Source organism: Leucopleurus acutus, assembly GCF_964270905.1.
Source record: "Leucopleurus acutus genome assembly, chromosome: 15".
NCBI classification, from domain to species: domain Eukaryota; kingdom Metazoa; phylum Chordata; class Mammalia; order Artiodactyla; family Delphinidae; genus Leucopleurus; species Leucopleurus acutus.
In genome coordinates, this window is record NC_139157.1 from 76,496,090 (window position 1) to 76,508,338 (window position 12,249).

The window sequence follows — 12,249 nt, forward strand, 5'->3', positions numbered from 1 at the left end:
AGAGAGAGAAAGAGGTGGAGAACTTATTGGAAGAAATAATAGTTGAAAACATCCATAATCTGAGAAAAGAAACAGACATCCAGGCCTGAGAAGAATAGAGAGTCCCAAGCAAGATGAACCCAAAGAGTCCACACCAAGATACATTATAAATAAAACGGCAAAAATTAAAGATAAAGGGAGAATTCTCAAAGGATTGAGAGAAAAGCAGCTAGTTAAGTACAAGGGAATTCCCATAAGACAGCAAACTCTTAAGGAGAAATTCTGCATGCCAGAATGGTGTGGCACAAAATATTGAAAGTGGTAAAAGACAAAAACCCCTACAAACAAGGATATTCTATCCAGCAAGGCTGTCATTCAGATTGGAAATACAGATAAATAATTTTGCACACAAGCAAAATATACAAGAGTTCAGCACCACTAAGCTGGCATTATAAGAAATGTTCAAAGAATTTCTCTAAGCTGAAAAGAAAAGACCATAACTAGAAATACAAAAATTACAAAAAAAAGATCTCATAGGTAAAGGCAAAGATACAGTAAATGTAGTAGATCAACAACTCATAAAGCTAATACGGAGGTTATAAGACAAAAATAGTAAAATCATCTATGTATTCACAATAAGTAAAGGGATACACCAAACAAAAAATGTAAAATATGATGCTGAAAACATTGAACATGGGAAGAGTAAGTATGAAGGGTAGTTAGAATGTTTTTGAACTTAAGGGACCATTAACTTAAAATAATTATATATATACACAGGTTATTATATATGAACCTCATGGTAACCACCAACCAAAGCTATATAACAAAACTGTATAACAACAACACAACAAAAAGAAAGGAATCCAAACATAAGACTAACTATAGTCATCAAATGACAAGGGGAGCGAGCAGGGGAGGGAGCAGCAGAAGAAGAAAGGAACAAAGAATAACTCCAAAATCAAGCAGAAAACAATGAACAAAATGACAATAAGTACATACCTATCAATAATTACCTTAAATGTAAATGAACTAATGCTCCAAGCAAAAGACATGGAGTGGCTGAGTGGATAAAAAATCAAGACTGATATATATGCTGCCTACAAGAGGCTCACTGCAGATCTAAAGACACACACAGACTGAAAGTGAGAGTATGGAAAAGGTATTCCATGCAAATAGAAATGAAAAGAAATCTGGGGTAGTGATACTTATATCAAATAAAATAGACTTTATTTATTTATTTTCAAGATTAGAACACTTGTTTTATTGGGAAAAGTTCATATTGAAAACTACAATTGCTCACTCTTACAACTTATAAAATAATAATTTGATATATAAAATGAATTGTTTTCATTATGTAAGTACAAAGGGTAAAAAAAATCCATATGGTGTATCATATATTTGCCATTCAGATAAATCTCACATCCCTGAATTCTCCTGTTGTATGTTTTGCATCAGATTTTAAAAATCTCTTTGTCAAGGAAAACCAGGTTTTTAACTAGATTAAGTTTTTGCTTATAGTTGCAATCTGTTAGAAGCTGTGTCTATATGATTAGAGCCCAGTCAAAACTAAGATAAAAAACTCAAGCCATTTCTTCTCTTTAGCCTTTTTTAATGTTACTTTTGTTATAGGAACCAACCGCTGATGCTTTACTGAACAGCCTAATCCTATCCATCAGTCATGACCAGTCCATCTTTCAGTCTTATCTATTCTGGCACTAAATACACACATACACACACACACAAAACAGTACAGATTTATTAGTATAGCATTTTCCCACACTCCAACCCTATAAACCACTTTAAATGAGAAAATTTTATCTTAAAATTTTACTACTTAAGGAGGCCTTGCTACTGCAACAGGCTATGGCCATGAAAAAATACTTTCCTCAATGCCATATCAAGTTAACATGAAGCTTAGAAAGAAGTCACTTGTTAAGGTTATTAATTAGAAATTCTCACAAATAATACATATTTAAGAAATATTTTTGCTTTAAATAGCTGGAGGCTTGAAAAATATTTATTTATTGTACTTCTTTTAGAATATTGGGTCAGTAACAATTTTTACTAATATCTCCCTCTTTTCCTTAGTGCTTAATAGACCATTCCATCCGGGAAAAACAAAAACTTGATTAGGTTACTCAAATTGCTGAAGCCTTCTTATTTTTACCTTATAAAGTGGTATGTCTAATATTCACATTCTTTTACAAATGCAGTATAAATGGTATAGATAGTTATAAGAAAATATTGGCATCTTATAGATAATTAGTTGAAAGAGTAAGTCTTGTTTAACTCTACAAGACACATGTAAAATATGAATATAAAACTATAACACCATTTAAGAAACATTTTCTCCCAAATTATTTTAGCACTTTGCCTAGTTTAACTCTATGAACATTGCCATAAAAATAAGTTCAAATTATTCTGAGGAAAACAGTTTCTTTGTAGTCCATCTCAGTAGCAGTGATTTTCTTCTGCTCATTTCCCAACTTAGGTGGATGTGTACAAATACCTGGGCTTGGCATTTCCCTGAAGGCCATCTTCATAGTTGGGAAGGAAACAGAAGAAAGCACAGCCATCAGGATGATTGTGGCTGCCCATCTGAAGACTTAGGCCCAGTTATAGATGTAGTGACAGGAGGGTTGGTATGAGGTTGAAAGTCTAGGTGTACTTCACATGGTAAATTACAAGGGAGATGATCTGGAACACAGCAGCCAGGGCCAGGAAGCCACCATTCAGTCTCAGAAGGACAAGCATTTGGGATCCACAGAGGGCAAAGAAGGAGAGGATGAAACAGATCACCAGGATGATAAAGCTGCAGAAGGGCTTGGTGGAAGCTCCCCTTCCCCACACGTACATCATGACGATCTGGCAGCCATCCTTGTAAGACCTGCTGTAGCCACCCTTGTGAAAATATCGCCATCACAGTGAGAACGTGTGGATATTGTCACTCGACTTAAGCCAGCTGTGGCTGGCCATCACGATGATGTCAAAGGCGATGGTGCTCAGCAGAAGCAGGTGCTGGCTAGGCTGCAGGACAGCATCATGTCAGTGCCAGTGTGAAGGAGAGGAGTACATGGGGATCAGACACCACTGGAGAGTGGCCCATGAGTGTGGGCAGCACAACAAAAAGGCCAGAATAGACTTTAAAACAAAGTCTGTAACAAGAGACAAAGAAGGACATCACATAATGATAAAGGGATCAATCCAACAAGAAAATATAACAATTGTAAATATATATGCACCCAACATAGAAGCACATAAATACATAAAGCAAATATTAACAAACATAAAGGGAGAAATTGAAAGTAACAGAATAATTGTAAGAGACTTTAACTCTCACATACATCAATGGACAGATCATCCAGATAAAAATACAATAAGGATATATTGGCCTTAAATGACACATTAGATCAGACGGAATATATATAGAATGTATATATATATATATATATATATATATATATATACATATATAACATTCCGTTCCCAAGCAGCAGAATACACATTCTTTTCAAATGCACATAGGGCATTCTCTGGGATAGATCACATGATAGGCCACAAAACATATCTCAGTAAATTTAAGAAGACTGAAATCATAGCAAGCATCCTTTCTGACTGTAAGTGCATAAGACCAGATATCAACTACAAAAAAAAGTGGAAAAAACAAGCATGTGGAATCAAAACAATCTGCTACTAAGCAACCAGTGGGGTCATTGAAAAGTCAAAGAGAAAATAAAGAAATACCTTGAGTTAAATAAAAATGGAAACACAACATTCCAAAATGTATGGGATTTAGCAAAAGCAGTTCAAAGAGGAAAATTAGAGCAAAACAAGCCTACCTTAGGAAATAAGAAAAATCTTAAATAAGTGACTTAACCTTACACCTAAAAAAACAAGAAAAGGAAGAACAAAAAAACCCCAAAGTTAGTAGAAGGAAGGAAATTATATTGATCAGAGTAGAAATAAAGAGACTAAATAAACAGGAGAAAGGATCAATGAAACTAAGAGGTGGTTCTTTGAAAAGATGAACAAAGTTAATAAAACTTTAGACCAACTAATTAAAAAAAGAGGACCCAAATAAATAAAGTCAGAAATGAGAGAGAAGTTACAACTGACACCACAGAAATGCAAAGGATCAAAGATACTACTACGAACAATTCTATGCCTACAAATTGGAACAACTAGAAAAATGGATGAATTCCTGGAAACATACAATCTCCCAAGACTGAATTAAGAAGAAATAAAGAATATGAATAGAATGATTACCAGTAGTGACATTGAATCAATAATCAAAAAACTCCTAACAAACAAAAGTCCAGGAACAGAGGGCTTCACAGGTAAATTCTATCAAACATTTAAAGAAGAGTTAACACTTATCCTTATCAAACTTTTCCAGAAAATTGAAGAGGAAGAATCACCTCCAAACTCATTCTATAAGGCCAGCATCACCCTGATAATGAAACCAGATAAAGATACCACACACACAAAAAAATACAGGCCAATATCATTGATGAATATAAATGCAAAAATCCTCAACAAAATATTAGCAAACCAAATTTAACAACACATGAAAAAGCTCATGATCAAGTGGGATTTATCTCAGAGATCCAAGGATAATTCAATATCCACAAATCAATCAATTCAGTACACCACATTAACAAAAGGAAGGATAAAAATCGTATGATCATCTCAATAGATGCAGAAAAAGCTTTTGGCAGAATTCAACATCCATTTATAATAAAAATCTCAAAAAAGTGGGTACTAAGGGAACATACCTCAATATAGTAAAGGCCACATATGACTAACCCACAGCCAACATCTTGCTCAATGGTGAAAAGCTGAAAGCATTTTCTCTAAGATCAGGAATAAGAAAAGGCTGCCCATTCTCACCACTTGTTTTCAACATAGTACTGGATATTCTAGCCACAGTAATCAAACAAGAAAAAAAAATGTAAGAAATCCAAATTGGAAAGGACTACATAAAATGTCACTGTTTGCAGATGACATGATACTATATATAGAAATCTTAAAGGCACCAACAAAAAACTATTAGAAACAATCAATATTTCAGTAAAGTTTCAGGATACAAAATTAATATACAGAAATTGATTTTACATATATATATATATTTTGGTTATATTTCTTTACAGTAACAATGAATTAGCAGAAAGAGAAATTAAGAAAACAATCCCATTTATAATTGCATCAAAAGAATAAAATACCTAAGAGTAAATTTAACCAAGGAGGTGAGAGACTTGTGCTTTGAAAACCATAAGATGTAAAAACAAGTTGAAATTGACACAAACATATGGAAACATATACCATGCTCATGAATTGGAAGAATTAATATTATTAAAAAGGGGCATTGGCAATCTACAGATTCAATACAATCCCTATCATAATACCAATGACTTTTTTCAAAGAACTAGAACAAATAATTCTAAAATTTGTATGGGAACACAAAAGATCCTGAATGGCCAAAACAATCTTGCGAAAGAAGAACAAAACTAGAGGTACCCTGCTCCCTGATTTCAAACTATACTCCAAAGCTACAGTAATTAAAACAGTATGGTGCTGGCACAAAACAAACACATAAATTAATGGAACATATTAAAGAGACCAGAAATAAACCCACACATATATGGGCAATTAATCTATGGCAAAGAATGCAAGAATACACAATGGGGAAAAGACAGGCTCTTATATAAATGGTGTTGGGAAAACTAGGCAGCTACATGCAAATGAATCAAACTGGACTACTTTCTCACACTATATGCAAAAATAAACTATAAATGGACTAACAACTAAAATGTAAGACCTAAATCCATAAAACTCCTAGAAGAAAACATTGGCAGTATGCTCTTTGATATTTATCTTAGCAATAGTTTTTTGGATATGTCTCTTCTGGTAAGGGAAACAAAAACAAAAATACATAAATAGTTTTCACCAAACTAAAAAACATTTGCACAGCAAAGGAAATTATCAACAAAATAACAAGGCCACTGACTGAATGGAAGAAGATATTAACAAGTGATATATCTGATAAGGGATTAATATCCAAAATATACAAAGAACACTTACAACTCTATATCAAAAAATCAGGGGCTTCCCTGGTGGCGCAGTGGTTGAGAGTCCACCTGCCGATGCAGGGGACACAGGTTCGTGTCCCGGTCCGGGAAGATCGCACATGCCGTGGAGTGGCTGGGCCCGTGAGCCATGGCTTCTGAGCCTGCGCGTCCGGAGCCTGTGCTCCACAACAGGAGAGGCCACAACAGTGAGAGGCCCGCATACCGAAAAAAAAAAAAAAAATCAAACAACCCCGTTAAAAAACAGGCTGAGATGCAAGAGGGAAGAGATAGGGGAACATATGTATATGTATAACTGATTCACTTTGTTATAAAGCAGAAACTGACACACCACTGTAAAGCAACTGTACTCCAATAAAGATGGAAAAAAAAAAATGTTGAGGACCCGAAGAGACATTCTTACTAAGAAGACATACAGATGGCCAGCAGGCACGTGAAATGATGTTCAACATTACTTATCATCAGGGAAATGCAAATCAAAGTCACAATGAACTACAACCTCACAAAAAGACATCAGATGATTAACAACAAAAAGATAAGAAATAACAAGTATTGGTAAAGGTGTGGAGAAAAGAGTACCCTTGTGCACCGTTAATCAAAATGTAAATTGGTACAGACACAATGGAAAACAGTATGGAGGTTACTGAAAAAAGTAAAAGTAAAACTACCATACAATCCAGCAATTCCACTTTTGGGTATCTTTCTGAAGAAAACAAAAACACTAATTTGAGAAGATATATTCACCATTATGTTCATTGCAGCATTATTTACAACAGTCAAGATATGGAAGCAACCTGTGTCCATTGATAAAGAAGAGGCTGTGTGTGTGCGTGTGTGTGTGCGTGTATAGGTATATGGATATACAAATATATTAACATTTTTTATTAGATTCTTTACGGGGCTTCCCAGAAAGTTAAGAATAATTGTTAACAGAGAGCAAGAAAATGTAGGGTTATTGAAAAATGTGGTTGAAATGCTAAACCCCTCCTCTTCCTCATTCTTTAAGTCCCGGTCACCTTTGAGAATCTTTTCGGATTCTTTCAGATGGAGGTATTTGTCTTGCATTTATGCTGTGTTTGCAGTCTTTCTACCACATGCTGTGTGGATGGTAATGCTGCAGGTGTACAGATGGGTTTTCGGGAGTGTTCAACAGTATCTTAAGAGAATATAAGGTGAACTTGGCCCGCACATTCTTCCTTTCTTAGAGGTTTTAGTGTTCTTCACCATTGCATTCCAGAGCCTGGCACAGTGCTTTGCACTTTGTAGGAACTACTTAAGTGCTCAGTAAATGAATGCATGAAGAATGAATGAATGAATGTTTCACCTTGCAGGATAATGCTTAGTAAAATATTTTTCAACCACATAGTTTTGTAGAAGTCTTTTAGTTAAAAGCGTACAAGTGAAAGAAAAATGTGTTACCTTAAAAGAGAAACTGCCTATCTGTTCTTAACAAACTACTGCAAGATGCTGAATCATCAGAAAAGGCTAAGTGATATTACTTACTCAGGATGAAAAGTGCACTAATACATTCTAAGAAGATTTTCAACAGGAAAGTTCACAATTAAAGGTCATGGTACTTGAAGAGCCAAATACCTCTCAGCACCAGAAAGCAAAGTTAAATGGGCAACCTCATTTTCTATGCTTTCTGCACAATTGTACTTCCATTGTCATTAATGTTTTAAATACAAATTTCCATACACTGGTCCTTCATGGGATCACATTTTCCTTCTAGAAATGCCTAGTGTACTTTTGCACAGGATGGTGAAGGAAGATTTTTCTGAAGGGATGAGGTTATGATGAACTAAATGAGTCTTATGGAGGGAAGCCTTAAGCAGGAGGGAAGCTTGGCAGGAGCTAGGGTGGGAAGGCCATGCCCCCCAGAAGGAAGGCATTGTTCTGGCTCTTGTGTCCTTCCCACTGAGTCCCTGCTATTCAGTGGGAATTGTGGTGAGGAAGAGCCTGGTGCAGCCATGTGGGTTGGCAGTTCATAGGTCCAGAGGTAGAGACAGTAGACTTTTATGGGCATAAGACCTCAGTCTGGCCCAAAAGATAAAGGTTTCTGATCCCTGTTCTATGTAATAAAGCCCTTACATCCTTTCAGACAAACATAACTAGCCCAAGTATCTCCCTTTACTCATTTGCAAAATAAACAGTTCTTCAATTAGAATACAAAATCATTTTTTTTGTTGTTAGGCACATTTATGTCAACAAAGGCCAAGCTTTCATGTAAGGTTAGGATAATTTTTTTCAAATAATTTAGGCGTTAATACAATAACAATAACAACAACAGATTTTGATAGCCTGAATAACTAAATTTGCAGTTTGCATTGATTGAATTCACTGGATAAGTGCACATTTCTCTTCTTTCTCCTCTCGTGGACCTGCAGCAGAGTTTTTGAACAAATGTTAAATGATGGAAAACTTTTGTTTATTGTGTAATTCAATAGCCCAGCATTAGAGCTGCTCATTAGGAGATTGTAAGATGCAGTGACAAGGAAAATTACAACTTTCTTGTGCTGACTGGCACAAACAGTGGAATTAATTCCTGTTGTCCCTCAGTCACACAGAAGTATGAAGTTGCCATGCAAGGATCAAACTGAAGATTTTTTTAGGGGGAAACAATAGAAAAGGGGAAAAAGAGAAAGATTGTGACAGAAGATTACGTTTATTGTGACAAGCTTTATCGCTCCAATATCAAGTTCGCTTCTTGGGGCTGAGTGAAGAGAAGAAAGAAGTACAGAGGCAAGAACCAATAAGAAAAGCCGTGTGATGGGAGCAGCAATATTTCCAATCATTTATCATTGACACTCCCAAATGAGTGTTTGGGAATTAAATTATCTTGTCATTTCCCTAAGGATTGAAGTCATGAGTAATGAAAAAAGAAATCAAACTCACACCCTCTTCTCTGTAAAATCAGCCTGTTATTCAAGCAAGTGAAGTCCATATCACGGCTGGTTCTAAATACAGGATTGCTTCATTACTTCTTAAACTCCCTGTCACGTATATCGGTTCTTGCTGAAAACATCAGATAAGATTGCTATCTGGATTCCCTGGTTTTGAATACTGCTCTGTGTAAATAATATGCTTGCCATTTCTAAACACATGGGGACCCCAATAAAGAATTTTATTTGATAAACAGTGGATTTATTTTTATACCAAGAGACATTTTTTCTTTTGGAATTGTGGATATATAAAAATCTCGATTCCTCCATTCCATTCCAAGTGCCAGCAATTATTCAGTGCACAGTGAGGCACTATGCTGATGGTTTTACATGCATCATCTCACTGAATCTTCTTAAGGATATTTAGGTGGTATTGCTATGCTCTTTGACAGTCCCATCTCCAGCTGTACCTTCTCAATGTACCTGACGCCCAGACATATTAAATATCCTAGTCCTTGAAATACACATATCATTTCCCAGCTTCATATATTTGCTACTCCCTCTTGCTGTTGGACCTGGGAATGTCTACTTATCTTCCAAGATGCAGCTCAAACTGCAGTTCTTCTGTTTGATGCTCCTAGGCAGAACTGGTTACTGATTCCCTTTGCTCTCCTAACAACTTACAAAAGCCTCTGATTCCATTATATTGTATTTTTACTTATATGTCTATATCTTGAAGTGGATTTAACACTTTTAAGGACGTGGATTATTATTTATTTATCTTTATAACTCCATGGCCTTAGCAGAGGTTCTGACCTATAAAAGATACTCTATAAATGTTTAGTAAATTGTTAAACAGTTGCAGTTAGTTTCATTGATTTATTAATGTTCTTGCATTAGCATCTAAATTTATCCTGAAAAGTGACACTTTTTTTTTGTTTCCATATTATTCTTAATTATAAGTATACTTGAATATTTTTCTGTGTTTCTGGAAAAAAAGGTTTTTGCTTGTGCACATGAAGGAGGAATTATATAACAAACTAATTTAAAAAGTACGTGCTCTTTTTAGGTGGACACTTACTCTTCACAATGCCCCATTTCCACAAAGACTTGATGAGAATTTCCAGATTTAAAGTAATTCACAGTATCAAAATGAGAAGCTGCGTGATATGCTGGAAAAAACATAGAATTTAGAACTCAGAGATATGACTTTGAGTCATAAAATTTCCCCCTGATCAAATGGGTAACTTTGGGGAACCCAGTTATTTTTAGCATCCGTTTACTTACAGAATCATTGTGAGGTTTAAGTAGAAGGACTTACTGAGTTATTGCTTTTCCAGATACTGGGTACATAGAATTGAATCAAACTGTCCAATCCCTGTCCTTATGGAGCTGACATTCCTGAGGGGGACTGAGACAATAACCAAGTAAATATAAAATAGGCAGTGGTGATAGTGCTGGGAAGAAAACTGTGAGTGATACACAGTGGTGTGCTCTTTTAGTGAGGAGTACCAAGGGAGGCCTCTTTAATAAGGGGACATTTGAGCAGAAAGGGTAGAGGAGTGAGAGCGTGGGCCAAACTGGTATGGGTGAAAATTGACCAGGCCAGAGGGGTCAGCTGTTATCATTCTTCGAATACTTGCTTTGAATGTCCCCAAACTTGGAAGACATGCTAGTGATGACAGTGGTCTCAATGGAAGAAAGTGTGTACAGAGGGAGACTCTGTTCCCAGACATGTTCCCTCTTCAGAGCACCCTTCCTGTGGACCCTCTGGCCTCACTGGGTTGCTGCCATTGAAATTCAAGACATTTGCCTTTCCCCAATAATGATAGATTGTCCAATTGCTAATACATTTGTGTGTTCCCATGTGTACTTAAAAAAAACAACAACATGAATTTAGAGCTCTTAAATTTGCTTTCATAGTTTCTTAAAGTCTGTTCCTTTCTCCTGTAAATATTGGCTAAACTGATCACTGCTTTGTACGTATATTGAAAGAAGCAATGAGAAAAGTAAATGCATAGACAGCTAATATTAAAATTAGCTTTGGGAACTCCCTGGCGGTCCAGTGGTTAAGACGCTGCGCTTTCACTGCGGAGGGCGTGGGTTCAATCCCTCGTCGGGGAGCTAAGACCCCACAAGCCCTGTGGTGTGGCTAAATAAATAAAATTAGCTTTGATACATAAAGCTTCGATACCTAGAAAAATGGCCCTTTAACTTAGCAGGTAATTGCAGTTTTGAATGTGAATAACCTCAGAGTATCTTTAATATTTTATTGGCCTAAGTTACCAACTTTCACTTTTCTCTGTTGTAGCAGATAAATAAAAAAGCAGAGATTTCCATCATAGCAGCACTATGCACATTGACATTTATTGATTTCCATTAGTATCTGAGGTGGCTGGCATTTTACTTTTATATGCTGCATTAATAAATTGTGCTTAGAGGCTGCCTGTGCATTTTTTATTGAGGCCCCTCATTTGCTCTTGACTGTTTCCAAAAATTCTTTTGAGTTTTGAAATTTGCTCTTCTCTTGTTCTTTGTTTTCTTTTTTGGGAAATGTACAACTAGTACCACATAAGTCTATTTCCCAAGGAACACTAAAGCACAGAGAGGCATATTCTATTTCAATTTGTGGAGGTTATTTAAAGGATCTCTTTGTTTTTCCTGTTTCTAAAGTCCAAAAGAACAATGCTTTGCATATGCTGAAAGCACAGTACTGCAAATCAAAAAGAGATTCATTTTGGCACCTGGGTAACATTGGTGTGAATGAATGCAGTGTTTTCTGAGTGTTATTTTCAAGACCAGCCCTGACCAGTGGTCAAGTTTCCTTAAATCCACAGAAATAAGAGTAATAATAATGAAGTAAAATTTTAATAAAGTAATAGTAATTAAATTTGAATACCTGACCTAAATCCAAGGTTACGTCATTCAAATATTTTGGTGGTGTGTTCTTTTATGAATGATGGTCATTATAATTATTTTTATGCCTAGAATAATAATTTTTTACTTTTTAAAATAAGAAATATGGCTTCCCTGGTGGCACAGTCGTTGAGAGTCTTACTACCGATGCAGGGGACACGGGTTCGTGCCCCGGTCCGGGAAGATCCCACATGCTGCGGAGCGGCTGGGCCCGTGAGCCATGGCCGCTGAGCCTGTGCGTCTAGAGCCTGTGCTCCGCAACGGGAGAGGCCACAACAGTGAGAGGCCCGCGTACCACAAAAAAAAAAAAAAAGAAAAGAAAAGAAATAGATTAACATGGTTCAAAATGTAAAAAAAAAAAAAATATATATATATATATGTCTTTC

General features: G+C 36.0%; 1 pseudogene across 1 annotated transcript in view; it reads right to left on the reverse strand.

The window, feature by feature from the left end:
* Positions 1-2,466: 2,466 nt before the first annotated feature.
* LOC309972321 (p53 apoptosis effector related to PMP-22-like) overlaps positions 2,467-12,249 on the reverse strand; it is a 60,753-nt pseudogene continuing 50,970 nt past the window's right edge. The window contains exon 2 of the transcript in view: positions 2,467-3,006. The product of the transcript in view is annotated as a p53 apoptosis effector related to PMP-22-like (transcript). The remainder of the gene's footprint in view (positions 3,007-12,249) is intronic.